A 15,392-nucleotide genomic window follows, 5' to 3' on the forward strand; every position below is an offset into this window, starting at 1 on the left:
ACAAAATCAAGGCCATAAGTTGATACTAATATTGTGATAGACAGAAAACAAAACAATAGTCAGAGTAGTTTGCAGCTCATTTCATGGAGAAAGAGAATCCATTTCTCTTTCTCCTAAAGCTGGACTTAGCCATGTGACTTCTTTGGCCAAAGAACCTTAGCAAACCTGAGATAGAGACACAGAGAATGCTTGTACACTGGAGTGTGTCCTTTCCTGTTGCTTCTGGAACCTATAAAGAAGTCTGGCCTGCCAGCTGACTACAGCCACAGGAGTGAACTTGAGTATAAGACCATCAGAGGAACTGCCCAGCTGAGCCTACCCAAATTGTCAATCCACAAAATCGTGAGTGAGCTAATGATGTCTTTTTAAACCACTAAGCCTGGGGGTTATTTGTAACACAGCAAAAAGTTGGCAAGTTTATATTTTTAAAAGCATCAAAATAAATCTCAAAGCCTCTCCTTAATAATGACCATAATTTTAGAATCAATTAATCAATGAAAAAACTGGTTAAAATTGGCAGGGAAACTGTCCTGTGATACAACTTGAGTGAACCCACCATAAAGAAACTAAAATATACTCATTAGATGCACACTGACTATTCAACATAATAAATATAGTAATAAATAGAGAGTAATCAAACTACCAAATATGGCTGCTCCACATGAAAAACCCACTTCTATAGAAAAGACCGTCAAGAAATCTTATCTAGCTTCATCAGTAACAAACAAACGTAAGCAATGTGCTTAACATCTCGAACTCCATTCAATAGAGCTTCTTCTCTCTCTCCATAGGTGAGTTCTTAGGCCTTCACAAGAGCCTTTTAGTCTAATATATGTATAACTCTAACATTGGATCACCTGGTTTCCAAGAAAAATCCAGTTAAGACATCAAGTTAGGAAAAAAATTGCTTACAGACACAGGCACACTGACACCAAAGAGAAGAGCTGCTATAAACAAAGAAATTGAAAGAAAACATTTAAATAATCTACCAAATAAGCAAGAAATCTAAGGCTATTGAAAAGCCCTCTGTTCCTCCATGGTTCTCCGTGTGTCACGCACACAGTGCATTAGTTCATGTTCCCTGTGATGACTTAGTCTTCAAAAACATGTTAAACTTTTTCAGTATGTGCTATTTAAAAACTTCTCACCAATAAATTTTAAAAGATCCCATTCAAATGCATGCAAAGATGGCCAATAAGCACAGTAAAAAATAGTCAACATCACTATCATTAGGGAAATACAAATCAAAACCACAATGAGATACCACTACAAACCCATTAGGATGACTATTATCCAAAAGTGAAAAATAAGTGTTGGCAAGGTTATGGAGAAACTGGAACCCTTGTGTATTGATGGTGGGAATATAAAATGGTGCTACCACTGTTGAAGACAGAATGATAGTCCCTTAATAAATTAAACATACAAGGATCCATAAATCAACTTATGGGGATATACACGAAATAACTGAAAGCAGAGACTAGACAACATTTTTGAACTCCAATGTGTATAGCTACATAATTCCCAATAATCAAAATGTGGAAACAACCCAATTGTCCATCAGCAGATGAATGAACAAACAAAAGGTGGTCTATACACACAATGAAATATTATTCATCTTTAAAAAGGAATGAAATTCATACAATATGGGTGCACTATGAGAACCTTGTACCAAGAGAAATGAGCCAGATACAAAGTACAAATATCATATGATTCCACTTATTTGCAGTACCTAGAATAGTCAAATTTATAGATAAAGGAAAAATGGTAGAGGCTGAAGGAGGAAGGAATAGGGTATTATTGTTTAATGGATACCGAGTTTCAGTTTGTGATGATGGAAACTTTCTGGAAATGGATATTGCTAACGGTTGCCACTGAATTGTACACTCAAAACTGATAAGTTATGAATTTTATGTTATGTATATTTAACCACAATATAAAAAATGCCAGGGGTCAGTTAGTTGTCTGCATAAAAATCACTGGCAAAGGAGTACTATAGGCATAATTATTTGGCAAGTTTACAAATAACTTGGATTGAAAGCTTTAAGAGCAGAGAAAAACCCAAATGATCTCAGAAGGATGGGTGGGGCATAAGGAGAAGCATGGTGGATGAGGAGAACAGTCTGGAAGACAGGCCAGAATAAACAAGGACAGCAAAAACAAACAACAAACAAACAAAACCCTCCTTCCTGAAGTGGAAAAGAATGTATGAGGAGGGTTTTTTGGGGGGAGGGGAAATGTTCTTTTTATAAAGAGCCATAAAAATGAGGAAAGTTTTAGGGCATGGGCCCTGCCATCATGGTTTAGTGGTTGAGTGTCGACCTATGAACCGGGAGGTCATTGTTTGATTCCTGGTCAGGGCACATGCCTGGGTTGTGGGTTTGATCCCCCAGGGTAGGACATGCAGAAGGCATCCAATCAATGATTCTCTCTCTCTCTCTCTCTCTCTCTCTCTCTCTCTCTCTCTCTCTCTCTCTCTCTCTCCCTCTCTCTCTCTCTCCCCCTTCCTCTCTGAAATAAAAAATATATATATTAAAAAAAAGAAATTAGGGCATGATATAATTTAAATATTTGTCAACCTGTCCAAATTTCCTTTTTTATTTTTTTATATGTTTTTTAAGGAAAATAAAAATAATCCAAGTAATATAATGCACATCAAATGGAAGGGGGAAGTCAACTGTCAGAGATGCCTGCTAGAGATGATTGCTTGCTCAGTATTCCTTGCATGAGGTGATAAGAACCCAAACTAGACTTGTGGTATTAAGAAGATAAATAGAAAAAAACAAAAGACATTTCAAAAGAAAACAATGGATTTGTAGATTGGAGTTAAAAATATACTTTATCCCACATCATTGACAGAGGCATGTCTAAGTATAGAATTAAGAAATTGAGACAACATAAATACAACCCTAGAACAGTGGTTGGCACACTGAGGCTTGCAAGCCACATGAGGCTCTTTGGCCCCTTGAGTGTGGCTCTTCCACAAAATACCACGTGTGGGCGCGCATGTACAGTGCATTTGAAACTTCGTGGCCCATGTGCAGAAGTTGGTATTTTGTGGAAGAGCCACACTCAAGGGGCCAAAGAGCCGCATGAGGCTCGCGAGCCGCAGATTGCCGAACACTGCCCTAGAACAATGGGTAGCCAGACCAAAGAACAGAATTTAAAGCCAGGACTTTGCTGTTGCAAAATGCAAATAAATGTGCTGGGAGCCACCACATCTCAATTCCTTAACACATCAACATTAGGGCTTCGTTTATCCACCTTTTACATATGACAAAACAGAGACTAAAAGAAAATAAATGAGTTGTTCTATAAATGTCAGTCAAGTGTTAGAGCATTCTGTCTGTTGCTTTAGTAGTGAAAGAATGCAAATAAAATAAATAGCTCTTCAAGATATATTTTTGGACAAACATCTCATAGTACACCAATAGTGTTCTCCAATCTGAAGTGTTTTGAAATTCTAAAGTGAAATAGCATAGGGTATGTTGAAAACCAGCCACTGTCTAGTTAACATACCTCCAATTTCAGCACAGTATCTATAATAATAAAAGTGTAATATGCTAATTAGACTGGACAGCCGAACGACCTTCCGGATGTCCTTCTGGACAAAGCTGCAGCAGCAGGGTTCAAGGCAAAGGCGGTTAGGGGCAATTAGGTAGGCAGGCGAACAGTAAGGGGCCATCAGGCAGGCAGGCAAGTGGTTAGGAGCAATCAGGCAGGCAGGTGAGTGGTTAGGGGCAATCAGGCAGGCAGGCAAGTGATTAGGGGCAATGAGGCAGGCAGGTAGAGGGGTTAGGGGCGATCAGGCAGGTAGGCAGGCGAGCAGTTAGGAGCCAGAGGTCCCAGATTGCAAGAGGGATGTCCGACTGTTGGTTTAGGCCCGATCCCAACTGCCAGTTTAGGCCCGATCCCGTAGGGCCTAAACTGGCAGTCGGACATTCCCCAAGGGGTCCCAGATTTCGAGAGGGTGCAGGCCGGGCTGAGGGGCCCGCCCCCCTCCCCCCCTTTCCCCCCTCCCCCTTCTCCTCCCCCAGCACCCTTCCATGCACAAATTTCATGCACCAGGCCTCTAGTACTAAAATAAAATGTGCTTTAGTTTAATGCTGTTTTCTAGCACTAAGTAAATCAAAATAATCCTAATTTTACTATCAAATAAATTATCTGATAATTTCATATGTAAACCTTAAATTCTGAAACTGATAATGCAATCTTTCTCAATAAATATAGATACATTGTATAGGTTATGTTTTAATAATGTTGACTAATTGCTTCTGAACCACATTCTCCCTCATTCCTCGTCTAATTATTAAACTCATTAATATGCACAGAGACATTTCAGAAGTTTCATAATGAACCCAGACTGTGGAAACAAAATTATATTAGTGAATATCAGTCAGGCATTGTGGTTTTTTATTTGTATTTTATTATTGGGTGCACCCCTTTTAAAAAAGGATAGTCCTGGTAATTTTGAAATTCCATAAAGATAATGTGGATTTCTCCAGTCCTCAGCAACCTTTGGAGAAAGAAGCTGCATTAACAGTAGACATCCAAATTTCACTGGTCACTGTCCTTACCGACTTATAGAGGAAGGACTCCAGCCCCCCCAAAGGGTCCCCTATCCAGGCATTTCTGGGAGTTCCTAAAAGGGAAACAATAGAGATGCTCCCAACTTTTCCTTCTGGAGTTGCCTCCCTGCATGAAAACTGCTAGTCACTGCCACGGCTGCATGTGCCCTGTGAAATGTCTGTGCCCATGTCAAAGAGTCACCTCTCTGGGTTCCCAGAGTAGCCAATCTTTGCAGAGTCAGAGCTTTGCTGGTCACTGTCTGAGGTGAGAAGGAAGTTCTCTTGGGCGCTCTGATCATTGCTGTCACTGTCCCTGCAGCAGCCTAGCTACGCTCACGAGTATCAGGCAAGTCTGGCACGTCCCGTGAAAGCAGCTCCTTAGTTTTTTCTTCTACTTTGCTTGGCCAATGCTCAAAAATTCACCTGGCTGAGCCCAGCTAGATCCCCGGTAGGGGGTGTACAGGGGTCAGCCAACCCATGATTCTCTCTCATCATTGATGTTGCTATCTCTCCCTCTACATTCCTCTCTCTGAAATTAATAAAAATTTATTTTTTAAAAAGTCCAAATGGGCTGTAGTCATGCTGCTCCCTCCATTGTTCATATTCACCCACTTTACCACCATGTACTCTTGCAATTAAAAGAAATTCTTCTGCTTTAGCCTAAAACAAAATCTTTTAGGCATATCACTGCATGCTAATGATATCTGTATAGGTCACCAGCACACTGGCTCAGAAAACAGTAAGATGTTTGTTCTCAATTTGAGCTCAGTGAGGATGCATTGCAAAGGGCCAGGGACTAACATTTTTATAATTTAAATGTAACAGAATACTGAAACCATAAATAGAAGCATAGTTATATAACATGCTGATGCATGCCAGCATCAGGGATTACATATTAGTCAGAAATATCTCTTTCTCTATTTATCCATTTCTATTAACAAAAGAAAATGAACCACTGCCTGAGATCACCTGAAGGAGGGCCATTGGCTACTTCCAAAGCACAGTCTGGGAGTGATAAGCTAACATATTTTAATAAAACATTTTATTCTCTGAATTTCAGATTCAATCCCTGTATGGTTAGTTGGTCATAGAAACCCTCTTTTCTTTGGATTTACTTTTAGAGTAAATGCTTGCTACTTTATGTGAGAATCCTAAAGTTTTGGGTGTGCGTTGGGGATAAAATACAAAAAGTCATTATTTTCCTTATATCCTTTTTTAAAAGACAAAGGCAATTTGATTAAAATAGAAAGAGAAAAATTATAAAATTATGCAAGTGAATTGCAGTGTAAATATACATATATGCATCTATATAATCAAATAGAAGCCCAAAATATAAACTTCTGAAAAAATTAGTATACACGCACACACTAAAGAAAACCTCTTCACGCAAGTGAATTTGAATGCATATGTTTTGTGTGTGTGTGTGTGTGTGTGTGTGTGTGTGTTTCGACAGTTTACATATAATTCCAAAATTAAAGATAATTAGTCACTTTTTTTCTCATTTGGATTAATAGGCTCAATGTCAATAAATTCAAATATGTAACATTTTTCACTAATTGGGTCCATTCAAGTATCTAAATATATATTTGCTACAAAGGTTTAGTAATCTGTCCTCCAAATAAAAATGGTTATAAAATAATCTATCTGAAAACTAACTAAATATTCTTCTAGGAAAAAACAAAGAAGATTATATTTTAAAGAAAAAAATCAGTAAGATTCAAGATATTCTTTATATAACAAAAGTAGACTGTGGGCCTGCTTTTGTTATATGATGTTTTTCTTTGGGATGTTTCAACGAACTGGGGGTGAAATGTTAGGACTTTGACAAATCCAAAATTCTAGAACTAAAAGGAAATGGAGTTTACAGCCATCTGCTCATTAAAACTGCTCTACCAAAACTAAAATGCTCTATCTAAAAATAAAATGACAGTATTTTAGGGGAACCATTTATTAAGGAGTTTGTTATTAGAAGTACACGTTAATGCACTGTTTAATGCATCAGAATAGACATCAGATAAGATAAAGTCAGTGGTTAACAAAATATTAAACATTGAAGAAATTTAATGTGCCTAAAAATATAGATTCTCCTGAAAATTCTAAACCAAAAGAAAATGTCCCACCTGTTCTCTCCTGGAAAAGAGAAACGATACATTACAGGGCTGCAATAGGGCACAGTTGATAAATAGGCCTAAGTCTCTATCAACAATAACTTCTAGAACAAGACACAAATCATTACTCCCATTCCACACGGAAAAACTAAGGTATGTCCAACAAACAACTAATTGGAAGTATGCCCATCTCTATTCTGTCTCCTGAGAAAATGCCAAAGGATAGCACACTTTCCTAATGTATATCAATCCTTTCACCATCACTATCCCCATCCGCACTCTTTCCATGGACAGCACTCACTTCCTGGAATTTTCCTTTTCCCACTCTGATCTTCCAACCTTCCAACCTGCCCAAAACCTTCCCAAAGGCATTCTCTCCACCTCAGTCCTCTCCACGTGCCCTCCAACCTCACACCATCCCACACCATCTCCTTCCCAGACACGACCACGGAGATTTCCATTGTAACTCACTGGGGCCAAAGCCACCAGGGAAAGCTAGATGTCTCTTTCCCTCCACCATCTTACCATCCCCTTGATGCACAGAGAGGGAAGCACATGGAAAAGCCTAAGAGGCCTGATTATTCTGTTCCTCTGACCATTTTTCTTGTAAGAACGTTTTATGAAGAACTTGTGCACAGCCTGGCCAGCGTCCCTCAGTGGTTGAACATCGACCTATGAACCAGGAGGTCACAATTTTGGTTCCCAGCCAGGGCACATGCCTGGGTTTCAGGCTTAGTCCTCAATAGGGGACATGCAGGAGGCAGCTGATCAATGATTCTCTCTCATCATTGATGTTTCTATCTCTCTCTCCCTCTCCCTTCCTCTCTCTGAAATCAATAAAAATATTTTTTTTTTAAAAAAGAACTTGTGCATTTCAGAATCAGACTTCTGAATTGTAAAAGCAGTGTTTAAAAACCCATCAATGTTCGCTTGCAGGGAACTCTTCCTCCATGTCCAAGTTGATGTCTGAAATCAGGGTAGGAGGGAGAGGTCTTTCTTTTGATAATTAAAATTAATGTGCATGGGCTTGCTTTAATAAAGCTGCTTCAAAGGCAGGCAGGCAACTAGCATCTATGACAGGTACTAGAACCTTACGTGCTTTTATAGGGTAGGTGTAGGAATGCTTAATGTATCGCATACCTAAAAGGAAGAAAAGTCTCTACTAACGTGGGAATGGATTCAGAAAATGGGCTATTGGAGAGCAGCAAACAATCTTTGCAGGATTAATAACCCTGTTTAGGAAACTGAATGTTACCTGGAATCTCTCTCTAGAGAAAAAGTTGTGACAAGATGTTTCCTGGTACATTCAGCTGGAGATGCACATCAACTCTGTTTGAATGATTTATGAAGACTTGTTGTTGCTAATTTTAAACACATAAACACATTCTTGCTATAAAGAAGCTTGTTTTAAAAATAATTTATTAATCAAAATATCACCAAATTTACACACACACACACACAGCTTTTAATCAAGTGTTAATATCTATCACTCTGAAACTATGAGATAGGAGATAGGGGTAGAGGGCAATATACAGACCCAACTCCAATGACAAACTAGAGTTGAGAGACTAATTGCAGTCACGTAATCCATCCATACATTTCTTAGTGACTATATGAACACATATGTATCCTTCTTAATTGTTCATTGAAGGGATGATAGTGTTTAAAATTATAAGTATACTTGCTTTTATTTTCATATATGAAAGTTCAACTAATGGCCCTGGCCAGGTAGCTTAGTTGGTTAGAGTGTCCTTCCAATATGCCAAGGTTGAGGGTTTGAGCCCAAGTTAGGGCACATACAAGAAACAACCAATGAATGCATAAATAAGTAGAACAACAAATCTCTCTCTCTCTCTCTCTCTCTCTCTCTCTCTCTCTCTCTCTCTCTCCCCCTCCTTCCCTCCCTCCCTCTCTCTCTCTCTCTCTTTTCCTTTCTCTCTAAAGTGAATAAATAAAAATTAAAAAAAGAAAAGCTCAACTATTTATTGGTCATTTAAAAAGCATAGTCATTCATACACAGAATATTCAAATAAAACCTAAATGATACTTCTAGATATAACAATTGTTTATGATTTAACCTGATTGGGGCCAATCTAAATATTTCTTCCAGTACAGTGGTTGTTAATATGGGATGACTTTGCCCCACAAGAAACATTTCGCAATTCTGGAGACATTTTTGTTTGTCAAACTTGGAGGATGCTATTAGCATGTACTGGGTAGAGGCCAAGGATGCTACTTAACATCCTTAAAGGCACATGGAGAGTTCCTAACAATAAAGACTACTTCAGTCCAAAATGTCAATATTACTGAGTTTGAGAAACCCTCTTCTACAAGAAGAGTGTATGCTACATTGTGACTATTCTTCCCCATTTTCCCATCTGCTGCTCCAAATCCATTCCCCGGTCTTAATTGAAATGTTAAATAGTCTACATGATTTAACATGGTTATTTTGAACTATTTGAACCTGCATGATCATTTTTATGGTCCTGTATGACTGTGCAAAAAGAGCACTGCTGGTTTTCATATTTCTGACAAGGACCTCAGGCCAGGTGAGTGTCTGGGCGATCTGTGCAAAGGGGATCTGTTGAAACCATAATCTGCCAAGAGGCCAGACACAACTTGCCAGGAGGCTCATACTCAAGGAATAATGAAGTTCTTTTTAAATTATTGAATCATGGTAGAAGTTAACCAAAAAATGAAAATAAAAAGCTTCTGCACAACAAAAGAAACCATCGACAAAACAACAAGAAAGCCCACTGCATGGGAGAACATATTTGCCAATGTTATCTCCGATAAGGGTTTAATCTCCAACATTTACAGGGAACTCATACAACTTAACAAAAGGAAGATAAAAAACCCAATCAAAAAATGGGCAATGGACCTAAATAGAGACTTTCTGAAAGAGGACATACAGAAAGCCAAGAGACATATGAAAACATGCTCAAAGTCACCACTCATCCAGAGATGCAAATCCAAATGACAATGAGGTACCATCTCACACCTGTCAGAATGGCTATCATCAACAAATCAACAAATCAACAAATGACAAGTGCTGGAGAGGATGCAGAGAAAAAGAAACACTCCTGCACTGCTGGTGGGAATGCAGACTGGTGCAGCCACTGTGGAGAACAGTATGGAATTTCCTCAAAAAACTAAAAATGGAGCTCCCGTTTGACCCAGTGATCCCACTTCTAGAAATATATCCCAAGAAACCAGAAACACCAATCAGAAAGGATATTGCACCCCTATGTTCATAGTAGCACAATTTACAATAGCTAAGATTTTGAAACAGCCTAAGTGCCCACCAGCAGACCAGTGGATTAGAAAGCTGTGGTACATCTACACAGTGGAATACTACGCTGCTGTAAAAAGGAAGGAACTCCTATCATTTGCAACAGCATGGATGGACCTGGAAAGCATTATGCTAAGCGAAATAAGTCAGTTGGAGAAAGATAAATATCACATGATCTCACTCATTTGTGGAATATAATGAACAACATAAACTTTATCAGTTTATGAAACAGATCCTGAGACAGAGAAGCATCGATCAGACCATCAAACCTCAGAGGGAAGGCAGGAGAGGGTGGGGGAAATAAGAGAGATCAACCAAAGGACTTGTATGAATGCATATAAGCATAACCAATGGACACAGACACTAGGGGTGTGAGGGCATGAATGGGGGGGGCAATGGGGGACAAGGAGACATATGTAATACCTTAATAAAGACATTAAATAATTTTTAAAAAGTCTATATTGATTTATTTTTTTAATAGACTTAATTTTTTATTATTGCTAATCCTCACCTAAGTAAATGTTTTTCATTGATTTTTAGAGAGAGTGGAAGGGAGGGAGTAAAGAGGGGAGACAGAAACATTGAAAGAGACCCATCAAATGGTTGCCTCCAGCATGAGGCTGGGAATTGAACCTGCATCCCAGGTATGAACTTTTAACCTGAAATTGAATCTGAGACCCTTAGGTGTGCAGGCCAATGCTCTAATCACTGAGCCACATCAGCCAGAGCTAATAGACTTAATTTTTAGAGCAGTTTTAGGTTCACAACAAAATTGACAGGAAGGCAGAGGGATTTCTTATAATATACCCTGCCTCTACAAATATATAGCCTTCCCAGTAGCAACATACCCCACCAGAGTGGTACATCTATTACAATTGATGAACCTACACTGACACATCATTTTCACCTAGAGTTCATAGTTTATACTGGGGTTCACTCTTGGTGTTGCATATTCTATGGGTCTGGACAACATTTTAATGCTATATACTCTCTACTGTAGTATCATTCAGAGTATTTTCATCGTCCTAAAAATCCACTGTGCTCATATATTCATCCCTATTTACTATCTCCATAGTTTGACCTTTTCCAAAACGTCATATAGTATTTAGCCTTTTCAGATAGGATTCTTTCACTTAGTAATATACATTTAAGTTTCCTTCTTGCCTTTTCATGGTTTAATAGCTCATTTCTTTTTAGCACTGAATAATATTCCATTTTCTGGATATATCAGTTTATTTATCTACTCACCTACTGAAAGACATTTTGGTTGCATTGCTTCAAAGTTTTGATAATTATGAATATTAACATTTGTTATTTAAAGAGAAATTATTAATACAAAGTCTCTGGGAAAGAATGGCCATTAGAAGTATAGTAGAAAGAAACATTTGCTCATATTTTGGTCATAGTATTTATCAAATACTATTGCATTGATTTGTTTTTCTGTCTCCTGTTCTAAACATACAAATGTATACTAACCATATAATACTTTTTTTGTACTCCTAGTACCTAGTATGGTGATGGCACATAGTAGGTTGTAAGTAACTATTTGATGAACAGATAAAGTGAGTTTGTTTCCTCAACTGAAAATAATTAAATTTGATGAATGATATTGAAAATGTATTATGTGATTTCGAATTGGTAATTGTTTGGCTAGAAAAATAAGACAAACTTATCTCCTTCCTATTCTAATTTGAAAAACTCTTTCTGCCCCCATAAATAAAGGTCCACAGAAAAGTTTTGCATGTAAAGTTAATATTATATCATGTCAGGCATAAAAGAAGGATAGGTTAGGATACACACTGAGAAGGTGATAAAAATTCTGCGAAGTGTTGGAGTAAGAAAATAAGATTTAATTAAGCTTTTATTTATTGCCAGACACTGTGTTGAGGGGGAAAAATGAGTAGAGTATTATCTCCTTTCTAAGCAACCCACCCAGGCAAATGAAGAATGCTATGAGCAGGTTTTCTCAGTGAGAGGGTGGATTAGAGAAAGGAGAACCACCTAAGAGGCTATAACATACTCCACACCCTCCTCTTCATTGCACCCGATTTCTGCTTCTATAGAGTGACTGGGCTATATTATTTTTAAAACTTATTTTTATTGATTTCTGAGAGGAAAAGAGAGAGAGAGAGAGAGAGAGAGAGAGAGAGAGAGAGAGAGAGAGAGAGAGAGAGAGAAATGATGAGCGAGAATCATTGATCAGCTGCCTCCTGCATGCCCCCCACTGGGGATCAAGCCCACAACCCAGGCATGTGCCCTGATCAGGAATCGAACCGTGACCTCCTGGTTCATAGGTCAATGCTCAACCTCTGAGCCATGCCAGCAGGGCTGGGCTATATTATTCCTCAAGAACCAAGAAGGTCACGTTGGTTAAAAGGCTGATAATCATTACTAGATTGAATTGGAGAAAAGAATAAGATAAGTAATAACCATAACTTTTTAAATTTTCATTTAAAAAGATGTCATTGAAGCAAGGTCACTACAAATTTGTACTTTAAGGTCAAATAGATTTCAAGACGTATGACTGTAGTGTTTTGTAAAATGCTGCTAAGAATAAAGTAGTTCTCAAACTTGAGTCAGTACCAAAATCACCTGGAGGATTTGGTGCGAGTACAAAGGCCCAGGCCTCATCCCACCTGTCAAAGTAAAAATGCTTTGGACACTTGGTAAACACTGTGAGACAATTTTATTGGGGCTACTGCGATAAGGGAGGGAGATTTCTGTACAGGACTGAGCTCAGCTCTGCAGAAACAAAAGGTGAGAGGGTGTTTGAGTGCTAGGATGAGCTAGTGGAAAAGTACTGAAGGATGGGGTGGGGGCGGATTTGTCAATGAGATTAGAGTATTTATGTTTGCTAATTGTCTGTTATTGAAGGTAAGCCTCCCACAGAGATGGGGAGGTGGAACATTATCCTCCTTGATTATAGTTCAAAGGCATGGCTCCCAGATCCTTGAGAAAGACATGAAACAAAAATGGCAGGAGGCTGGGAGAAGTTTTATATCTCAAATGTGCAGAGAAAGAATTTACAATTGCAAGTTGCTAAAGTAAATGCCCTAAAAAAAGAGAGATCAGGGGCCTGTAGTCTAGTAGAAGACTATTCAGGCAGTTGCCCAAAAGGAGCTGGGGGACGACAATGGTCCAGGAGGCTAGTGGCAGACTGTGCGGCGAGGATGTCCCAGAGCAGGAGAGTGCCACTGCAGCAGTGGCAGGGGCAGGGCCTCAAGGCCACCTGGGCTTTGCCTCCCTTGGGTTCTTAGGCAACAGCCAGTTGCAAGGGAGCTGGGGCAGCAGAGGCGGAGGCTCCAGCGTGTCTTTCTCCTCCCGGTCAACCTGAGCCTGGGGAGGCCCGGAGGCCTAGGTGTCTGGAAGAGGTCTGCTGCCTGAGAATGGGAATTCTCTTCACCAGGACATACAGACTGTTCATTGTTGGGCTGGATAGAGTTATCATTGTTGTCTGGATAATGCAGGGAAACCTACCATTCTTTATCCGTTTTCTAAGAATGAAGTGATACATACATACATTCCTACCATAGGAAGTAGAAGAGATAATGATCAATAATACATAATTTCTAATGTGGGATATTGGTGGCCAAGAATCTCCTCGCTCTTCCTGGAACACTCACTACACTAATACAGAGTCTGTAATCGGTGTTGTGAACAGTACAGATAGAGAGGACTTCCTAGAGGAGAACTGTTCAAAAATGTTAGCCCATGAGGACCTAAGGAAAGCGGGATTGCTGATTTTTGCTAATAAACAAGATGTAAAAGAACACATGACTGTAGCAGAAATCTCCCCGTTTTTTTAAATAACTTCCATTGAAAACCACCAGTGGCATGCTGTGCTCTTCCGGGTGAGGGATTATGCCAAGGACTTGAATGGATGATGCCACAAGTTAAGATGAGATGATCTCTGCTGATCTCTTCCCAGAGACTTTGTAAAAGCGAAGTGCTGGACTTTACCTGAGAGCTATAGAAATTAATGGTGCCCCTATATTCATAGTAAACTTATTTAAACTTTTTCTTTAAGAAGAAAAATCAAGACCACTTATTTGAATGTGAAGATTGCTTTCTCATTCATTATTTTCTTCCAAAGCAAGGTCTCAAAGCTGTGATTGACATTTTCCTCATAATGAATCCTCTCCGGACACGGTGTAGCCTGTGGTATGTGTAAAGGGAGGAAGACATTTTTAACTTTAAGAGCTTCATTGTCAGTATCACCCTCCTTAGTTGAATGCTGTTCTCTGATGGTTCCTTTAAGTCAAAATACAAATCAGCACAGATATTTAGTTTCCAATATTTTAAAATGCAATGTTACTTATGAAAAGTATTTTTGCATAATGCTGTGTATGTATTGTGCATATAACTCAAGTTCAAGTTAATGGCTTTGATTTATGTTCTGAAAAAGTGAGTAACAAAAATTTGTAATATTCTAATTATAACCATAATGAGTTAAGTACTGCCAAGTACTTTTCCCTATGTTTTCTGTATTGTACTAATCAATTCTCAAAAATCATTGAGTTGCTCTTTAAAGAAGAAAGGAAGGGAGGAAGGAAGGAAGGAAGGAAGGAAGGAAGGAAGGAAGGAAGGAAGGAAGGAAGGAAGGAAGGAAGGAAGGAAGGAAGGGAGGAAGGAAAAAATATTTTAGAAAAATAAAAGGAAGAAGCCTGTGTAAAGTTTAGTCTTGGTCTAATCTAAGGGGAATCCTAAGACCGTCTTGATCATTCTATTATTGATAGGAGTGAGGTTCTTGGGTTCTGTTGGAATAAGTATTTCCAGAGGCCACCATGGGAGGATGAGATATGGTAGAAATTTTTATATCCATGAAATTAAAATCTTTGTGTTTCCAAAGTCCCATTTGCCTTAGTCTAGTCATAGAAGAAGTGTAGCTGGGGTTTCGGCAGGGCTTGCAGCAAAGCCAGGGTCCAAAGTTTTCTTCTCATGTTGGAGCCAGCATCAAGCTAGCTGCAGTCCATCAGTCATTGTGTGTGGGGCTCATGTGGCTGTGGGCCATGTGGGCAAACACAAGAGCAGTCTCACAAACCCAAAGTCACACAAATCCCAAGAGTCCCAAGAGCAGTGAGAGCAGAAGAGAGCAAACCCCTTTGTTCAGGGGATATCCCAAATTTCTTGCCCTTGCAGTGGCCACACCCATTCTAGCCAATGACCTTTGTTCTCAGAAAGCACCTTCCCTATGTCACCCCAACTTTACTGGGCATGTGTCTATCTCTCCTTTATTGGACTCCTGGGGAATGTAAAGTTGTATCCTGGTGAAGCTGCCCTAGTGACATGCCTATAATATCTGGCCTTCCCTTTGCTTCTTTCCTATTATTAATAACTAGTTAATTACAATGGTATCAATACCTCAATAAGTTTTATTACCTTTCCAGGTAAAAGTACAATAGGTACTCAGATTTGAAACCACTGCTT

General features: G+C 39.0%; 1 pseudogene; it reads left to right on the plus strand.

The window, feature by feature from the left end:
- The first annotated feature begins 13,351 nt into the window (after nt 1–13,351).
- Nucleotides 13,352–13,872, plus strand: LOC118659740 (annotated as a pseudogene).
- Nucleotides 13,873–15,392: the final 1,520 nt, after the last annotated feature.

Source organism: Myotis myotis, unplaced genomic scaffold (assembly GCF_014108235.1).
Source record: "Myotis myotis isolate mMyoMyo1 unplaced genomic scaffold, mMyoMyo1.p scaffold_m19_p_7, whole genome shotgun sequence".
Taxonomy (NCBI): Eukaryota; Metazoa; Chordata; class Mammalia; order Chiroptera; family Vespertilionidae; genus Myotis; species Myotis myotis.